Raw genomic sequence first — 20,615 nt, forward strand, 5'->3', positions numbered from 1 at the left:
TCCCTGCTTTCAAAAAACTTATACCTGGTCACCATACTGAAGACCAGGAATATGAAACCCCAAAGGGTTCTAGGCAGAGGATGACTAAAACTTATCAAACAAATTTAAGCTCAAAGGTGTCAGATTTCAGTAAACTTAACTCCTCTAAGGTATGTTCTTTGGTGAAAAGAAAATTACTTTCAAAGAAAGACCAAAGTTGCATAAAAGCAAAAAAACAAAACAAACAAACAAAAAACCTGAAAAAAATTACATATAAAATAGTCAAGTCACTGGTGAATTTGTTCAAAAATATAAATAAGTAAAAAAGGAGATAGAGTCAGATAAATAGCATTAGTAATGGAAAAGAAAACATAACTAAAGATAGAACAGATATTTAAAAGAAAATAGGAGAATACTAAGAACCATTTAGATTCAGATAGAGGAAAATTTAAGTTTCCTGAAAACAAACTAATGTAACAAAAGAGTAACTTTATAATAATAAGATTAATTTTATAAGATTATAAATAATCTGATGGGGTGCAATATGTTATCTTGGCATATTGAGTACTTTAAGCTAAAAGAGTTTAGGAAAACAGCAAAAGAAAGAAGGTTACTCTGACCTTGTCCTTGATCTTCTCCTGTGAAACAAGACATAATACCCCCACATGGGCGGTGCCCTCCTTACACCCGAAAGAAAGGGGCATCTTTATCTCCAAAGACAAAGGGACACCAAGAAGAATCCTAACAAACAGGACTTGCTAAAATAAATTTCCTTTAGTTTATTATACATTCCTACTCCCTGAACTAATGTATTTTACATTACTGCCCATTCTTCACCAAACCTAGCATAGAAGTACTCAGGTTTAAGGGTTTCTTCAAATCTTTATTTTTTATAAGGCTCTTGTGACATGTAAATCCTATATTAAATAAATAAATCTGTTTGCTTTTCTCCTGTTAATCTGTCTTTGTCCATTTAACTTTCTTATCCAGCCATGGACCCTATTTCTTATCATCTTCCCCTTCAAATCTTGTAACAATGTAAGAATGAACCAATATTTTTAAAGAAACCTTTACACAGTTAGTTGCCTGCCCAGATAATTTTAAAGAAAATGTTTTACTAAACTTTTTTTGTCCATAAAATGGAAATAAAAGGAAAAGAATCCTATTTCATTGCCTAGGCCAAGTATGATCTTAATAACAAAACCAGATATATTAATTTTCTATTGCTGCTGTAACAAATTACCACAAACTTTGTTGCTTAAAGACAACACACATTTATTATCTTATAGTTCTCGAGGTCAGAAATCTGACACAGATCTCACCAGAGTAAGATTAAGGTGTGGGCAGAGCTATATTTCTTTCTGGGGTTTAAGAAAGAATTGGTTTTTAGAGGCTGTCCAATTGGCCTTCTTCCTCCACCTTCCTCTTCCTCTTTCTACAACTCTCTGGTTCTCCATAGCTGGGAAATATTCTCTGCTTTTAATAACTGATGTGATTAGATTGGTTCCACCTGGATAATCCAAGATAACTTTCCCATCTAAGGATTCTTAATGGTAATCACATTGGCAAAGTTCTTTCTCCCCAACTAACAGTATGTTCACAGGTTACAGATATTAGGACATGGATATCTTTTGGGGTGGAGGTGTTAAATCTGCCTACTGCCACACCCAACAAACAAATATAAAGAGGAAAATTTAGAGGTCAGGAGCATATATGCAAATATTCTAAGTAATAGTTTGGCATAAGAATACTTTGAAAATCTTAATACATGATCATATTATGATAAAGAAATTCAACATTCATGAATACCTAAGAAAAAGCTATAAGTATAATTTACTATATTAACAGGAAAAAGGAGACATTATATCATTATCTCAGAGAAAAATTGCTAAAATTCAACAAGTATTTGTGATCGTAAAAATTCTTAGGAAACTCGGAATAAAAGAAAATTTCTATAATCTGATCAAAGAGATCAACAGAAAACCCTCAACTTTGGAGGCAAAATATTAAAAGTGCCTTTTTAAAACCAGATACAAAAAGACTAAATTGCACTCTTTTATTCTTGCATTGTTCACTGTGGTGAATATCCTTCTATACTTATAACCTTGATTATTCCTTTATTATGAATTTCTAGAATTAGAATTGCTGCATCAAAGTATATAGATTTAGGAGGTAAAATTAACCTTTACTCTAGACTGCACCCATAAGTATGAGTCACAACTTTCTCCCACATACTGTGGCATTAAATACCACAATGTAGATTCCAGGAAGAAGAATAAACCTAGCCAGTGAAGAAGTCAACATGCCATTTCCTTATCTTTCTTACCTCTTTTATTCTCTCTTCCATTTATATACACAAATAAACCACTACAGGTCACCAAATATTGGGAGAAACCAAGCCAACGAAAATAAAGAAGGAAACAACCAGAGCCTTAGAGAAGAGAAAATTCTCATAAAAGAGAAGTTTAAAACAATCACCCTCAAGTTTCCAGAGAATATTGTATCAATAAAACAAAAATTTGCTACTGTGAAAAAGGAAAAGCCAAAGGACTAAAATGCTTTTTGGAATTTAAAATTATGCTTATAGAAATAAAAATATTTTAAAACCTTGATTGTGGAAATAAAATTATTTATAAAGAGGTTGAATAAAAGAATAGTTCTGGTCAAAGACCTAGTCACATCAAGGAAAATCTCCCAGAATGAGAAGCAAAGAACAAAGAATGAAAATTAGATGATGGATATGAAACTATTTTGGATACCAAACCACTAAAAATATATAAGGTAGCATTAGTAATAGGTAATGGAATGGAATGTGAAATTGAACAATTCTAAATATTTGTACAGAAAATTAAGATAAAAATATTTACTTTATATATAAATATGTGAAGTTATTTATTTGTGTGTATATGATTGAACAATGTATGACTAAATTGTTTTCTCTTTCAGAAGACACATTTTAGTAGAATTATTTCTTAGCATTGTGCAAATCACATAGGTTCCTAAAAATTATAAGATGCAATTTTTTTTTTTGTATTTTTCTGAAGTTGGAAACGAGGAGGCAGTCAGACAGACTCCCACATGTGCCCAACCGGGATCCACCCGGCATGCCCACCAGGGGGCGATGCTCTGCCCATTTGGGGCATTGCTCTGTTGCAACCAGAGCCATTCTAGCGCCTGAGGCAGAGGCCATGGAGCCATCCTCAGTGCCTGGGCCAACTTTGCTCCAATGGAGCCTCGGCTGCAGGAGGGGAAGAGAGAGACAGAGAGGAAGGAGAGGGGGAGGGGTGGAGAAGCAGATGGGCGCTTCTCCTGTGTGCCCTGGCCAGGAATCGAACCCAGACTCCTGCACGCCAGGCTGACACTCTACCACTGAGCCAAACGGCCAGGGCCAAGATGCAATTTTGTAATTGGAAATGTGAGTAGCATGGAATTTCATACGTGTTCTGATACTTCTGTGATTATAGAAAAGCAATGCTTGGATATGTATACACAGAAAACAAATAATGATCATTTGTGAAGATGGGTCATTTTTCAACTTCTTCAAGAGTTGACTTAAGTTCAGATTTACACCAAGGATTCTGCATAGTTTTCAGTTCATCTCAAATCAATTTTCTTTTTTAGTGGCTTTGAAACTAAATGGCAGAGAATTTCATTTGTGTGGTCAAGCTCCTGATACTGGATTTATGTTTTCATTATTATGTAATTTAAGTGTCTGCACGTGGACTTTTCATAAAGATTTGTGCTTTCTACAAAATATAAATGCTCAACTGGATGGCCCCAAACTCCTAAAATAGGACCCCAAACACCTCTAACACCTGACAGTAATGCCAAGAAGCCCACTAATACCCATGTTTGTAAACCACAGAGACATGCTATTCAGTGAAAAAAAAGCATGTCTAGTCTCACTCCTAGCAACAAGAAGTTCGTTTGGTGGCACAAACCATTTCCGACAAGATGCGAATAACTAAACCACTGACTAAAGTTGTCAACCCCCAAAGTGGGGATTAGGTTATGGAGAAAATAAAAATATTAAATGAAGTGCCCCTGATAAATATTGACTTTCTGGCAAATTTGGATGTCTTCATGCTAAATAAAAATATGAGGTTTCTTACTGACACCTGACCTATGAAGTCATCTCCAATAATGTTATAATACATTGGACAAGAAATGCAAAATAAATGAATGCTCTAACCGAGCCAAATTATTACAACAGCTTTCTACTAATCCTCTCCATATTATGCTTTCCTTCTGCCAATTACCACCCACTTCCTCAGTATGGTTTTCTTGGTTTATTGGAATTTCAGGCTGTCGATGTCATAAACTTACTGAATAATAATGACCACAGACAAAATATAAACAAAACAATCATAATGCGACATCTTTGGGAGATAAATGTGAAACTGAGTCCAAAATTACTGAAAAATGTACAGGAAATAGACAAAGTTTGTTGGTTGGGTTAAGTTTATCAAATTCTACTGTGGGAATTCTAATTTTGATTTCCCTGCTTATTTCTGACTTCTTGTAAACAAACGTCATAGGGTAAGTAAGGTTCATCAGCATTTTCCACTTTCTTCTCTCTTAAACTGGGCTTAGTGCAATAATATGTCATCATATTCTTCTATACAGGATGACAGTTAATTCAATAATTCTAAACTACCTGACCAGACAGTGGCACAGTGAACAGAGAGCATCAGCGTGGTAGCTGAGGACCCAGGTTTGAGACTCCAAGGTCTCTGGCTTGAGCATGGGCTCACCAGCTTAAACACAGAGTCGCCGGCACGAGCAAGAAATCATTGGTTCAGCTGGAGTCCACACACTGGCTCAAGGCATGTATGAGAAAGCATTCAATGAACAACTAAGGTGCTGCAACTAGGAGTTGACGCTGCTCATCTCTCTCCCTTCCTGTCTGTCTGTTCCTGTTTTTCTGTCTATCTGTCTCTCTCTCTTTCTCTCTCTCTCTCGCTTAAAAAAATAATTCTAAACTCTCTACAAGTGTATGTCCAAGTAAATTAAGTCATAAATAATATTCATTTTGATTGGGTATATGCCAGAAGGAAAGCATCATAGCTCAGTACAGATTATGGTGTGTGAAAAAGGGGGGGTAAAGATGAAAATAATGCGTGATCCCTGTACTCAAAGGAATTTACCGTCTTCCAGAGGAAAAAGACATATTCAAAACGGTTTCAGGTGTCTTGGTGTAAACAAAGAGGTAAGGTAGAGAAGAGAGCAAGCACTAACTGCATGCTGGGTATAGAATTAGGTTTGGGATTTGAATGTTGATGTTATGGCACGAACTTATCAAAAGTCCCGCTTCGTTGCTAAAATACAGTGTTCCTCCAGGTCTGGCCGAGCAGGTCACCTTTATTATTCAAGATTTTTATTTTTATTGATTTTAGATAGAGGAAAAAGAGAGAGAAAGGGGAGTGGAGAGGAGAGGGAAGCATCAATATATAGTAGTTGTTTCTCCTATGTGCCTTGACTGGGCAAGCCTAGGTTTTGAACCAGCGACCTCAGCATTACAGGTCAATGCTTTATCCACTGCGCCACCACAGGTGAGGCGGGTCACTTTTAAATATATGGTATAATGATGTAGAAAAGTTCTAGTTTGGATTTCAGGAGAGCCATCTTTGCCTGAAGCCAAATATATATATATTATACATATAATTTCCAGCCAACTGGATATAATACACATACAGTTCAAGAAAATATCATATAATTCCATTTACATAAAAAAAATTCTGGCTTTAGCGTTTACAAAATAATCAGTGGAACTTATCAAAGAAAAACAATCCACCACAACAATTTTCTTTTGATATTATGGAGATAAAAATGATTGCTTGGTTGACTGATTGAACTCACTTTTTCGCCAATTGTGGTTTTATAGAAATACAATCCTGGCTCTATAACCCTTTTTTCTTTTCCAATTCGATTCATGATTAATTTTATGACCGTGGGAATGTAGTAAACTAGTGCCCCATTTGTCAATGGTTTAGCAATCAATTCTTCTGGGTTTTAAAGTGAATCAATTGAATAGACAACCTCTATGACTGGAGGAAAAGGAATATAAAAGTGTGAAACAGTCACAAAACAGGCTTGAGTTCTTTCCTGCTTTGTCACTTGACAAGCTGTGTTTTCCTGGACAAGTCACTTCAGCTCATCAAGAGGAATCCCTGGTGATTATAAGAGAGTCAACACCTGTTTCTTCCAGCTCCTCTACATTTAAAAGAAATTAAGTTGGCCCTGGCCGGTAGGCTCAGCGGTAGAGCGTCGGCCTGGCATGCGGGGGACCCGGGTTCGATTCCCGGCCAGGGCACACAGGAGAAGCGTCCATTTACTTTTCCACCCCCACCCCCTCCTTCCTCTCTGTCTCTCTCTTCCCCTCCCGCCGCCAAGGCTCCATTGGAGCGAAGATGGCCCGGGCACTGGGGATGGCTCCTTGGCCTCTGCCCCAGGCGCTAGAGTGGCTCTGGTCGCGGGGCAGAGCATCGCCCCCTGGTGGGCAGAGCGTCGCCCCTGGTGGGCGTGCCGAGTGGATCCCAGTCGGGCGCATGCGGGAGTCTGTCTGACTGTCTCTTCCCGTTTCCAGCTTCAGAAAAATACAAAAAAAAAAAAAAAAAAAAAAGGAAAGAAATTAAGTTAACATAGGTTAGTATAGATTACAGTAGTTTGTTTTGTTTTCATCAGAAAGGCAGAAAAACCTGTGCTGTAGCCCCAATTCTGCCTCTTGGTGAGTGTAGGACATTATGTCCTTCTCAGGCCCATGTGCCTCTCTACTCATCTGTTAAATTCAAGTTGGAGTGGATGATCTCTCTGGTTCTTTCTAGTTCTAAATTCTCTTTTTGAAAAAGAAAAAAAGGAAAAGGAAAGAAAAAGAAAAGCACCTCTAAGCTTTTAATTTTAATGCCAGTCTTCAGCTTGATGTGAATTAAATTGTCTGGGTTATAAACCAACTACCATACAAGGTTTATAATGGAAACGGCAAGTGACCCTTGGCTGCAGTAAGCTAACGGTTCCCGCTATAATATTCAGTTACCGCTCCTATCCCTGGGCAGCAATTGGTGTATTATGTAACTGTAACTATTGCAGGATTACCCAATCCTTTCACCTAACCTTAATTGTACAGTCGGCTTGTGGTTCCCAAAATACCTGGTTCTCTTCAATGACATGTTCTCTGGGGTAGATGTGGCTGCCACCACCAAACCTTGCTCTTGCTGGTTTAAAATACCACTGTTAAGGGCGATTTGCAAGTACCGTCCTTTTTACAGTACATTATTTTTGTTCTTTTTTCTGCCTTTTTCAAACTGGCAATGACTTCCTGACCAAAGTAACCAAGCAATAGAAAAAATTCTGACAACTAATCAAATGCTCCGGTACAGGTAGAGTACATGCCGTCCTCTGACGTTAAGTCACAGACCGAGTAAAGCACTCCAGCTGGAGAGGAAGAGAGAAAGGATTCACATGAACTACAACAAAGCTGCAGTCTAATGGAACTGACACCCCCCCCCTTTTTTTTTGCCATTGGATTTAACCTATACTCTCATTATTACATGTTTTGATGCTCAGAAAAGAAAAAATTTAATGGCAAAATTTTTAAAAGAAGAACATTATTTTTACAGCACAAAACAAAAATAAACAGCCAAGTATATATCAGTTCTGAATCTTAAGATAAAACAATAGATTTAGCTAAAGGTGTGCATATCATCTAAAAGCTTAGTGATTAGAAACAATCTAAATCTATGCTCCTCAAAATAGAAAAGTCCAAAGATGTGTTTTTCAAAATACTGTACCATATTAATTTTTTACTTATAAAATATTTACTTTTCCATTTTAAAAAACATGGGTAAGTAGAAAAATAAAGTAGCAAAACAAATAATTTAAATAATACTCTAAACCTTTTGATGAATGTTTATTTTAACATAATGAAATACTACATTTATCATTTTCATGCTGTTTTTATCAGTCACTGTCATATAAACATTTATCTATATTATTTAAATCCTTTGTGAATAATACTATAAATGGAGATGGATTTTATCAGTCATAATATCTACATCCATTCTGGCTTTGAATTTTAAATTGTGCCCATTTTTATATATGTATTTTTGATGAAGAATGATGCAACGAACACCTTTCCTCCCTTTGACAGCCAAATATTTTGTTGAAGTAGTGTCTGTAGATACTGGCTCTCTTCCCTATTGTCCAGTACACTTCAATTCAGTCTAGTGTGGCTCCCTTTTCTATCGTTCAACTGCCCCATCAACTCCTTAGTTTTTCTGTTACATCTCATTTCTAGCCACTTCTCTTCTGCCTATGGTCCCCTGCCCCCTCTTTTTAAATCTCTGCTCATTCTACTCACTCTCCCTGGGTAATTTCATTGACTGCCATGATTTCAAGTATATATTTTTTTCTCTTTTTTGTATTTTTCTGAAGCTGGAAACGGGGAGAGACAGTCAGACTCCCGCATGCGCCCGACCGGGATCCACCTGGCATGCCCACCAGGGGGCGATGCTCTGCCCATCCTGGGTGTTGCTCTGTCACAACCAGAGCCATTCTATCACCTGAGGCAGAGGCCATGGAGCCATCCTTAGTGCCCGGGCCAACTTTGCTCCAATGGAGCCTTGGCTGCAGGAGGGGAAGAGAGAGACAGAGGGGAAGGAGAGGAGGAGAGGTGGAGAAGCAGATGGGAGCTTCTCCTGTGTGCCCTGGCCAGGAATCGAACCCAGGAATCCTGCATGCCAGGCCAACGCTCTACCACGGAGCCAACCAGCCAGGGCCTCAAGTATCTTTTATAAGCTGATAAAACCCAGAGCTCCATCTCCAGCATAGATTTTTCTCTTTAGATTCAGAACTATATATTCATTTATCTATTCCTCTCCACTTGGAGATTATTCAAATACTTTAAATTTAACTATTCAAAACTAAGTTCATGATTTGCATCCCAATCTTGCTTTTCTTCCTGTGTCTTTTTGTTTTCTTCTAGTTAACATTATCATCATCCAGCTCTGGTCAACCAACACAGGAATTTAGACATGATTGTGCATTTTTTTTCCTCCATACCCTAATTTTGGTGTGTTGGGTCATGTATGATTGTGTTCAGGGAGCCCTCCCAGACTGCCTAGGCTGCTTACTGATATGAGCTAAGGACTTGTGTAAGAGCCAGCCTTACACAAGTAACTTTTCCAATTTGCGTGTTTCTATCCACCACAGACAATAAGCTTTATGTCTATATTTACATCCACTTAAATATTTGCTAAATAAAGAATAATCTATTATGTTCTACTTATTGAAAAGGAAAGTAGTGATACTTTTGCTTCTGAACAGCAAATGCTTATTACATAATCTTTAAACATATTGAAATATCATAGATTTATCTACAAATACATGATGATGGCATTTATGGATATGTACATAATATAATATTTTTCTCACCCCCTAAGGAGTCTGTGAGGTATACTAATATATTCTTTTACAAAGTCACAGAAGTCAAGCCACACCTATATATCCCAGTAAGTGGCTTTTTACGCATAGTCTACCAACTTTTAACCTGTCACTCTATCACCCCAGGTCCAGTTAAATCAACTCAGGATAATCTATAAGCTTACCGGAGGTCAAACAAATGGCCTGATACTGGGGCTCTATTAAAAATTCTCCGTTGTGGATACTCTTACAGGACCCATTCAGGTTTCCTCTCTTTGGAAGACACATACAGAGAATGTCAGGTATTGGTGGAAGAGTCAGAAAAAGCAATGCTATCTGCTTTAAGAGCAATAGGAGATTGTAAGATTTTCAGTGGCCATAGCTAGTTAGAACCCTCACGGCATTCTTAATGGCCATGCATGGAGTCCAGGTTTTGGGGCTGTGGAGGCAGCCCCCCACTGCCTCTCTTTCCTGAGTATCAGTGTGATTAGCCAAAGACTATCTAACATCAATTAAGTTAACATTAGTATAAAACCTGCCATTCCATATAATGTTTCACTTATGTCACAGTTTATTACCTTCTATCTTTGACTTTTCAATACTATATCATTGTTTAAGCAATGCAATTAACTTTATAAATGTGTTAGTAAACTTTTCATCAATAAGTATCTATTAAGTTTGTTTGTTCACAATTATACATTCACTTTTATGTCATAGTTTTTCACCTTTTCTTAACCATGCTGCTGGAGCTAGAAAACCCTCATTTATATCTATTTTCCAAAATCCTAGAATTTTGTAACTAAAATGGTAAGTTTTAAAAATGAGGTTTAATGTTATTGTTAAGGAAAATCATGTATATCTTTTTGCTTGTTGTGGGGGGGAGGTGTTGTGGAATGATCTTTGAAAGCAATAAACTGATCATAGAAATCAAAACTTATTCCCACCATAAGTAAAGATGGACGATGACCCTCAGAGGTTTGGAACCCAATGACAGCTCTGTTCTCATCAGAAGTGCCTGGTACTGGTACTGGAGATGTTCTCCTTTGTCTCTCTCGGACTTGACTCAGCAACTGCCGTATGCTGGTCATGGACTGGCACAGTAAAATGTTCATGGAAAAGAAGAGTCCAGGTTGATGGTTTGTTGCTAGGATTCCTTACTCATGGCTCCTAAGAAGGCTAGGTGGTGCTTAGTGGAATGCATATGGAGCCTATGCCCTGCTTATTCCTTAAACATACATCTTAAGACATTGTACTACAGTCCCTTTAAAAGATTTTGTATTTCTAGACATTTAAAATGGACATTGTCTGTGTTCTAGTAATGAGCTTGATCAATGGAGTTGTCTGTTTCATAACACGTTTAGGCTTTCTAATTAGATTTTTGTACTGACATAGCTTTATTTTCTTTTTAATTTTTTTAATTCAAAATAAATTTATTTCATTTTCATCTGACAATATTATTTATGATTTTTAAAAAATAATTAATTAATTTATTTAGACAATTAAATTTAACAGGGTGACATTGGTCAATCAGAGTACATAGATTTAGAGAAAAAATCTCCACATCATTTGGACAGTCGATTATGCTGTACACCTGTCACCCAAAGCCAAATCATCTCTGTCACCCTATATTTTGTTTCTCTTTAAGCCCCTCCTCTCCCTCCACCCCTCTCCCTCTCTTTCCTTTCCCTCCCCCTGGTAACCACTGCAATTTTATCGATGTCCATGAGTCTCAATTTTGTGTCCCACCTATGTATGGAATCATACAGTTCTTAGCTTTTCCTGATTTACTTATTTCACTCAGTATAATGTTATCAAGGTCTATCCATGTTTTTGTAAATGATACTATCTGACATAGCTTTAAAAGAGGGCCGTGTGTGTGTGTGTGTGTGTGTGTGTGTGTGTGTGTGTGTGTCTGAATAGCAGAGCTGATTTCTGCCAGCAAATCTTAAGGGAACTACCCAGTGATAGAAGCAATCAGGTTACCTGTGAATGCGTTTTTCTGAATGTCTTCATATTTATTGTTTAATCGTGTATGTTTATTTTTAATACAACTTTTGGGGGGTTCATTAAGTCTTCTCAAAAATATCATTGTCAAAAACATCTGAATGCATATAAAAAGGTGTGTTAGATCAGAATAAAGTTGTTACTTGTCCTTGTAAAGTAAAAAACAGACACACCACATATAAGGATAAAATTCTCAGTGCGAGACAGAGCCCAAACAACAAACACCCTGCTGAAGGACGTCCGGTTGGTAGACTCCTGCCCTTGTCTGACACTGATCAAATGTTCCCCAAACTTGCACAGCCACCCAGTGAAAAGCAGACATAAAACGGCCTTAGCCATTGGGTAGCTTATATTACTTATCCAAACAGAAAAGCACATTTTTAGGGCATGACAGATTGAAATGTAAGAGCATACAGTACAAACTGTACACTAATAAAATTTTGTCTTGTGTGTGGGTTGGAGGCATAAATTCTCATGCTAGACCAAGTTATCATCACATTTTTGGGTTTTGGATTTTCTTATTTTTTAATAGTTCAAGAATAACCTTCTATTTTGTAAATTTAATCTTAACATTTTGGATTATAGAGAACAGTAGATATGGTAATAATACCATAATAAAAAAATGTCAGATAAATCTTTGGAAAACAGTAGAAGGCCATTTTCCAAATGATTAGTCCAAAGTTTAAGTTAATTTGGAATAGATTTCTGCTAAGACAGTGGCAAAACAAAACAAAACAAAAAGCACCACAACCACACAGACACAAAAATAAAATTAAAAACCAAACTGATAATGTGTATTCAGGACTACCTAGGTTGATGTTTAGGATGAGCCATTGAACATAACAAATAACTATGTTTATCAAGCTGGGTGAAATATTAAGGACAACACTATTGCTAAAGCTAGGATGCCATCAATTATAAAACACTTCCTTCATATATAGCAGGTACAATAGTTTAAAATAACGCTATGTGATCAAAGTGCTGAATGAAACAACCAATAATCCCACTATACTGCAGCTATAATAACTTTAAGATAATAAGAAGGAAAAATCACCTGCCCAAAACTCATAAGCACAGTCACCCTACAAATACTTGGACAGATTTCTGTACAGAGAGTATGTCCTCATTTACACCATCAAGCTTAACTTTTTTTTTTCAAGCTTAACTTTTTAAAGCAGACATTTATTTTGTTTTACCCTCAACATAGAGCATAATATCTTTCCTGTTGAATTCTACACAGAAGTTTTTTTTTAATTAACTTACGAAGACTTCTGAAAATTTGGATATTTTCAGAAGTTGCCCTCAAAGACTCTAGGAGAGATTTTGAGGACTATTTTAATAGTCAAAATACTATTTGCAGCCACAGATGGAAAGGATCATTTTAATCAAGGCATATTTGGGACATAAAAGAAATTAATACATTAAATAGACTGAATTTCTCCTTAGAGCCCTATTCTACCATGCTTTGTCAAGGCATAGAAAAATCCACTCCTCAGAGGCCTCATGAAGATATTTTCCTGTAAAACTCTCAAGATTCAAGCTTAAATTATTAAATATTATTAAGAAATTCTGCAAGTTTTTAATGAGATGCTACTGTATACTAACTAATATTTACATTCTAACAACGCAAAAGGTAAATAAGATAAACATAATTTTGACCTTCTTAGAAGTTTAGTTTTCAATAATTTTTTTCTAATGTTTTACTATGAAATTGTCAAAAATACACAAATGTTGAGAGAAAAATTTAAGGAATTATTACTTACTTTCAATAGTTACAAATATATGAACAATTTATTTTATTTATATCCCTATTCTCTTTCTACATTATGCCAAACAGATTATTTTACTCAGGTTTTAGACATCTATTATTTTATGTGAAAATATTTCAGTTGGTGTTTATTTTCTTTTTTTATTTTTTATTTTTGCGCGCGCGCGCGAGAGAGAGAGAGAGAGAGAGAGAGAGAGAGAGAGAGAAAGAGGGACAGACAGAAAGGAAGAAAGATGAGAAGAATCAACTCATAGTTGTAGCACCTTAGTTGTTCATTGATTGCTTTCTCATATGTGCCTTGAACAGGGGTCTCCAGCCAAGCCAGTGGCCCCTTGCTCAAGCCAGAGACTTTGGGCTTCAAACCAGTGACCATGAGATCATGTCTATGATACGACGCTTAAGCTGGTGATCCCGCACTCAAGCCGGCAACCTTGGGATTTTGAACCTGGGTCCTTAGCATCCTGGGCTGATGCTCTATACACTGCATCACTGCCTGGTCAGGCTCAGCTTGTATTTCTTAAAGACAAAAATTTTCTAAAAATCCATAATAACACATTACACCTACTAGTATTAACAATAGTTACCTAATCTTAAAAAAAAATTTGTTGTTCACATTTCCCTGATAATTTATCACACACACAAAAACACACATCTTTTTATAAATAAGATTCTTGTTAGATTGTTATGTCTGTTAAATGTCTTTTAATTTAAAGTTTCCTTTGCATGACCCAGTGGTGGCACAGTGAATAGAACGATGACCTGGAATGCTGAGGTGCCAGGTTCAAACTCCAAGGCCGCTGGCTTGAGCATGGACTCACCAGCTTGAGTATGGGTTCCTGGCTTGAGCATGGGGTCATAGACATAACCCCATGGTGGCTGGCTTGAGCCCAAAAGTCTCTGACTTGAAACCCAAGGTCACTAACTTGAGCCCAAGGTCACTGGTTTGAGCAAGGGGTCACTGGTTTGGTTGGAGCCCCTTGATCAATGTACATATGAGAAAGCAATCAATGAACAACTAAGGAGCCACAATTGATGCTTCTCATCTCTCTCCCTTCCTGTCTGTCTGCCCTTGTCTGTCCATCTGTCTCTCTATCACTCACTAAATAAATAAATAAATAAATAAATAAATAAATAAATAAAGTTCCTTTCTTTATAACACATTTTTTTTTGTGTGTTGAAGATGCAAAATCTTTTACCTAGCTGAGTTTCCCACTCTCAAATTTGCTGACCACATCCCCAGAATGTCATCAAACATACTCATTTTCTCTTAAAATTTTTATAAATTATTAGTAATTTCCAGAGTCTTGGTAAGACTCGTTTGATTTTTTCTTCTTTTTTGTAAAGGCCCATTTATAAGTAGTTGTTTGTTAAATATATATGTATTTAAAACAATGTTTTCAGATTTTATAAAAATCAACTGTTAGAACTCAAAAATAAAACTAGACATAGATAAAATATTTTTAAAAAAATGATATCTAAACTTTTAAAACTAATAAGTGATTATAGCATGGTTGCAGATATAAGAATAATATTCAAAAGTCAATCATGTTACTACATATAAGCAACAGACAAGTAGAATTTAAAATTAAAAATACAATAGTGTTTGCATTGAATTCCCCCCAAATTAAATACTCAGTCATAAATATAACAAGTTATGTGCATATTACTAAGTGAAAGAAACCAATCTGCAAAGTCTACATACAGTATGATTCCCACTAGATGACATTCTAGAAATGACAAAACTATGGAAATAATAAAAAGATCGGCAGTCTTAGGAATTGGTGGGAAGGGGCGTTAAGTAGTCAGAGCATAGATGAGTTTTAGGATATTGAAAATACACTGTATGGGCCCTGGCTGGTGGCTCAGTAGATAGAGTGTTGGCCTAACATATGGACATCCTGGGTTCAAATCTTGGTCAGGGCACACAGAAGAAGCGACCATCTGCTTCTCCTCTCCTCTCTCTCCCTATTCTCTCCCTTTTCCTTCTTGCAACTAGTGGCTCAATTGGTTCAAGTGTGGCTGGGGCACAGAGGATAGCTCTGTGGGAAGATGACAGCCTCAGGTGCTAATAATAGCTTGGTACTCAAGCATTGGCCACAGATGGGGTTGCTGGGTGGATCCCAGATGGGGCACATGCAGGAGTCTGCCTCACTATCTCCTCTCCTCTCACCTAAAAAAATAAAAGAAAGAAAATACTCTGTATGGTATTATAATGATAGACACATGTCATCACATATTTATTTAGACTCATAGAAGATACAACACCAAGAATGAATCCTAAGGTAAACTATGGATTTTGGGTGGTTATGATATGTCAGTATAAGTTCATCAACTGTAACAAATGTACCATCTAGTGGGAGATACTGATAATGCGGAAGGCTATGTATGTCTAGGGGCAGGGAGTATATGGGAAATCTCTGTATGACCCTCTCAATTTTATTGTAAACCTAAAACTGCTCTAAAAATATTGTCTTTAAAAATTAAAGATATTTAGACCACCATGATGTTTGTGGTCTTACCCAAGTCTATTGACCTGCTGGAACCACATTTTCTTATTGGTATTAAAGATTCCTCCAACTCTGAAAGTCTAAGACTCTGAGATCAGTGATCTCAGTTTGAGATGATCAAATGACAACACCATTCACCAACATCCTCTTACTGTTCAAAGGCAGTTGGAAGAAGTCCTTATGACTTATTATTTTTATGTACCATCAATTTCATTCTCAGTAAGCCAGAAACATGTCAGATACACTGAAGCACCCACATTATTCCCTTTGTCTTTGTAAGAGATAAATGGTTAATATTGCAGAAAATGATATTGCCCTATCTTTGTACCATTTCCTCAAATCTCTAAATATGGCTTAAGTAAATTCTTTTCTGATAAGGTGAAGATGTCTAGCAAGTAAAATAAATTTGAATATTTGAATTCAAATGAGTTACTTTAGTACACTATAAACAAGGGCAGCAACAGTTTGTTATTGCATTGTTAATGTAAACAATCTTTGTAAAATCCCATTTCATAGATTAGATCTTCGGTAAACCACATATATTTTAGCTATTTAAGAGTTCAGGACTTTAATGTATGTATTTCTTTGTACTGGAAAAATACTGACTTTCCAAAGGGCATTCTTTTTAGTTTCTCATTTTTATGAAAATAGTTTAAATTAATAAATATTTATAAGCTTAAAATACGGTCCGCTTGAACAATCAGTCTCCCATAACTCCTCGATAGTATTCATGATGTCCTAACGATCACATAAGAAAGCAAACTCTGAATTTACTTCAGGCCTCTCTTTGCATTGAGTGTTTTCAGGGCGACATGATTTCATAGGTCAGGGATCTGCTACCAGGGAGTGCACACTGGTTAGCCAGCGGGACAGTCAGAGCCAGGAGGAGCCACCACAGACATCTGCTCAATCCTCGGGAGGTCGCGGGCTTGTTTATGTTGAGAGCTCTCACTGCTAGACAGCAGAACTCCTTTAGTATTTGTTCCCATAATAGTCCCTAAGGCAATGACGCACAGCTGTGGAGAGGAAATAGGCTCTTTAATTTGTTAACCATGCCCAGAAAAGAAGAAAACAAAATGCTCAAAAGACACTATAAAAAGGCTTTTTAAAAGTCTTCTGCAGAAACAGCTAAAAAAAAAAGCAATATAAATTTTCCCCAAATCACACACACACTATATAGATATATATACATACATACACACATGCACACACACACACACACATGTATGCACATATATGCATACATATGGCTTGTTTATGCTTTTCTATATAACCAAACTTTGATTCGAATCCCATAAAATCTTTTCTTCTGACTTTCCTTTTTAACTTTCTCTTAGTAGTCACATTTTCTAAAGATTCTGCTACTACAAGACCTCTGGATCATTACTACTGAAAGGTCCCATTTAGAAGAATTTAGAAAGTCATGAAAACAGGCCTAACTTTCTATCCAGAGGATTGAGTTTAAGATAAGAATGTGATTTCTTTAAATGAGAGTTCCAGGTTTTCAGAGCAGGGAGTTCAATATTGTAACCCAACTCTACCTTGTATACAGCCCTTACCTAAATCCATTACTTTAAAAATAGTTTCCAATTTATTATGATCTTTATACATTTACTTTGGTTCTCATAAAATATTCCAAGTACTGCCATGAGCCATTTATAGCAGGGATACATTGTGAGAAATGTGGCATTAGGCAATTTTGTCGTGGTGGCAACATGAGTGAGTGTGCTTATACAATCTTCAATGATCTTGCCTACTACACACCTAGACTATATAGTATAGTCTATTTCTCCTAGGCCACAAGCCTATACAGCATGTTACTGTATAAAAAGAACACAGGATTAAATCAAGCACAGGAAAATGATGGACTCCGGAGATGAGACAGATATGAGACGTATGAAGCTCCTGCAGGAGAGCAGGCATCCTTCTTTACAGAAAACTTTGTTTTCTATAAGTAGGAAGCATGCATCCTAAGATAATGATTAAAGCATACAGTATTATAGTAAATGCATGAACCAGTAACAGCCATTTATCATGATGACCAAGTGCCATGTACTGAACATAATTGTATATCCTATACTTTAATATGAATGGCAACGCAGTGGGTTTGTCAACACCAGCATCACCACAAACATGTGACTAATGCTTTGGGCCACAATGTTAGTATGATTACATCACTAGGTCATAGGAATTTTTCCGCTCTATTTTGATCTTATGAGACCACTGTCATATATGCTTTCAGTCATTGACGAAACATCATTATGCGGGTGCATAACTGTTTTCAACAAAGTAAGACAATACCATAGTAAGTTTCTGGGACCAAGACCCAGATACCAAGCTCTGTCAAGTTTAAACAGTTTGTCATACTTATTTCAGCAATTTAACTTTTCAAAAAATAGCCCTGGCCAGTTGGCTCACTGGATAGAGCATCGGCCCAGTGCATGGACATCCTGGTTTGATTCCTGGTCAGGGCACACAAGAGAGGTGACCATCTGCTTCTCTCCCATTCTTGGTTCCCCTTAACTCTCTCTTCCCCTCCTGCAGCCAGTGGCTGATTGGTTTGAGCATGGCCCTGGGCACTGAAGATAGTTCAGTTGATTTGAGCATTGGCCCTAGATGGGGGTTGCCAGGTGGGCCCCAGTTAGTACGTATGTGGGAGTTTGTCTCACTATCTTCCCTCCTCTCACTTAAAAACAAACAAATAAACAAAAAACCAGGTCATTACAAATACAACTGACGTTCCCTGACTACCTCTCTCATTTCTATGGCCATTCCTTCCTCCCTTTTTGCCGTCCCAGAGATAACCGTCAATGTGGATTTGGTTATCATTTTCATGAACATTTATGCTATTATAACACCATGTCCAGTACTGCTTGGCGTATTTTCAGATTTTTACATAGATGATATCATACTGCATGTGTTCTTCTGAAGTGATCTTTCTTCACTTAATACTGGGTTTGAGATTTAGTCAAGTTGATATGTACAACTGTAGTTTACTCATTTTTTTCCCCACAATTGATCTGTCCAATGTTTTCAGTTTTTTGTTATTATTTCATGATCCTAAGGACATTTTCATATATGTCTCTGAGCACATATGCAATAGACTCTCCATATTTTCAACTTTACTTGATATTGCCAAACTAATTTTCACAATGAATGTAGCAATTTACACTTCCACAGGGCTCCACATTTTAGCCAGTGCTAGATACCTCCAACACTAGATATAATTTTTGTTAATCTGAGGGTTATATTTTTTATTAAATTTCCCTTAATGAATAGGATGACAGGAAAAGAGAAAGAAAACGTGGAGCTGGACTCCGTTGTCAATCAAAACAATCAGGCACTATGTTTGGATACCTATGATCAAAAAATGAAAAACCATCGTGTCTAACAATAAGGAAAAAATTATCTAGTAATTGATAAGCTAAAGTGATCTTTAAATAATAATACATAAATGAGGAACTGAAATTTTAGGAAAGACTATATTTAAATGTAACTTTTTGGTTATATCATGTGAAAAAGGCTTTCAGTAATATAGAAAATAAGGATAAGCATAACTGAGAAAGGAGAGTATTAAAAAATAGCTGAATTAAAATGCCAGAAATAGCATATGTTTTCATTGAAACACTCACATAAAAATATTACAAAAAATATAATATAGACAATGAGTCTGGGCAATTTTTTTCCTTGCCATAGAACTTTCAGCACTTTGTTCCTAAACTTCAGTTTCCTTAGATCTTCTTCAAGGATTTTTATGGTACTTTCCCCAACTTGTGAACTCATGTTTCAGTATGAATTTTTATAATAGCCTTACAAGGAAGAAATACTGACACAGAAGTCCACAAACCCAGCTTTCTATGTGGTGCAGTGGAAAGAATACTTTTGAAATATGTCACGTTTTTGAATTCTGCCTCTACCCCTTACTTAGGTAGTCAGAAATTTTTATTTATTTTGGTATCTCTCTTAATCTACAGTGTCATGTTTATTACTTTATACAATGTGACGTGTCACACTTTCTGAAACTTTTATAAGGTGATGTCATAACTTCTAGATCTACCTTTCATGTCATCTCATTTTTTTTTCATATTGTTGCTTTATTTTTTCTATTATGTTTTGTAGTTTGTTCTGTAAGAATTCCTTGGCTTTATATTTCTCCATGTTAATACTTCTATTTAGTTTTATTAAGATATGATTTTTAGTCTTTTACTATGAAAAGTTTTAAAACTATTAATAGAAAAAATATGAAAATAAAACCTAAGTATCTAGTCCCTGGCCAGTTGGCTAAGTGGTAGAGTGTTGGCCCAGCATGTGGAAGTTCTAGGTTCGATTCCTGGCCAGAGCACACAGGAGAAGTGCCCATCTGCTTCTCTACCCTTCCACCTCTCCTCTCTCTCTGTCTCTCTCTTTCCCTCCTGCAGCCAAGGCTCCATTGTAGCAAAGTTGGCCCTGAAGATGGCTCTATGGCCTCTGCCTCAAGCACTAAAATGGCTCCAGTTGCAAGGGAGCCAAATGGACAGAGCATTGCCCCCTAGTGGGCTTGCCAGGTTGATCCCAGTTGGACGCATGCAGGAGTCTGTCTATCTGTCTCCCCACTTCTCACTTTAGAAAAAAAACAAAAACAAAACAAAACCCCTAAGTATCTACCATTGAATTATCTTTTACAATTATTAACACATGACCAGTTTTGTTTCGTCTACCAGCACTGATTTTCTTAAACTTTAATTTCCATACTCAGATTTTCAATTTTCGTACTCTGTTTAATTATTTTTCTGGGTTAACTATTCACTTTTAGCATTCTGACTTGATTTTTCAGGTATGAATTATTTGATTACTCAAATTTGTGGGCTCCTTTTCACTATATTCTCAAATGTTTGGTGATTCTTGGGTGTGTTCTCAATTTTATGCAGAAATGTTTGATTATATTGTCTGTGGTATGTGTT

This window comes from Saccopteryx bilineata, chromosome 12 (assembly GCF_036850765.1).
Source record: "Saccopteryx bilineata isolate mSacBil1 chromosome 12, mSacBil1_pri_phased_curated, whole genome shotgun sequence".
In the NCBI taxonomy this organism is placed as follows: domain Eukaryota; kingdom Metazoa; phylum Chordata; class Mammalia; order Chiroptera; family Emballonuridae; genus Saccopteryx; species Saccopteryx bilineata.